We start from the raw sequence: 1,078 nt of genomic DNA, 5'->3' as shown, positions 1-1,078 counted from the left end.
TATCCAGATGTCTTCCTCATATATTAAGCTATATCTGTACCAAACTTGTTGCTTTTATCACAAAATGACCGATAGATCAGCTACGTCGCCTCACTACTGGTGTCATGACGTGTGCAGCTTTCCTTGCATTTTTACGTATTTTGTGCTACTGTACTATCCTATTTGCCTTTGCAAATTGTCCCCCTGGGACAAATAAAGTGTTTTGAACGGACTCAAATCATCCCACTGAATCACAGCCATTGGCTCACGGCATGTGAAATCCTTCCAACCCCTACACAAACACAACCACCCACAATTAGTGCCAGTAGTGTTCAGGCGATGACCAGGTCAATAACGTTACAACATTATGTGTTGAACATCTGCTTTAGTGGAGCTACATGCCTTTTCTCATCATCAACGAGAAGTTTGATATTGTCAGTTACTCATATGCTGAAATATCTTGAGGGCAAACTTGTGTAAAAAGTCACAAATTCAACGCAGCTGTACTAATAGCTTTCTAAAAGAACCAAAAAATAATAAAAAAAATCTTTGTGCAAAAGGGAAATCAGAGAAACCTTGGAAGAAGCTATCCAAATATTTCTTTGATATATTTTACTCCTGGCACAGGCCCACACATTACAATCCAAGGCACAAAGGATATGTTCGGTTGATGTCTTGGTGAGCCTTAAAACATTCTCCAGCAAGGATGAGGCGCTCAGTGTGTGCAGGTTCATATGAATGCTGTATAAGAAAGAAACACTAGAATAATATAGTAGAATACAATAATATTAAAAAGTTAAAATATCAATCAGTTATCAGTTGATACATCTTTTTCATTGTGGTACTTTGTTTTCAGCAATAATACCTCTAACCTTTCTGCCAGGGATTGTCAACTGATTTTGACTCTGAGGTTACCACCACACGAAGGACCAGGGGCCCGTTGCACAAAAGTAGGATTCAGACATCCAGGATAAATGACTGAGCTGGGTTCAACGAATCCAAAACAAGAGCGTCCAGGCTTAATGGGTTGCACAAAGACCAAGCCAGGATGAGCAGACACGGATTCATCAAGCCAGGTGAAACCAATCCTGGATCAGTG

This window comes from Epinephelus moara, chromosome 5 (assembly GCF_006386435.1).
Source record: "Epinephelus moara isolate mb chromosome 5, YSFRI_EMoa_1.0, whole genome shotgun sequence".
Lineage (NCBI taxonomy): Eukaryota > Metazoa > Chordata > Actinopteri > Perciformes > Serranidae > Epinephelus > Epinephelus moara.
The sequence above is the reverse complement of the archived record's forward strand: the minus strand, read 5'-3'. Positions refer to the sequence as shown.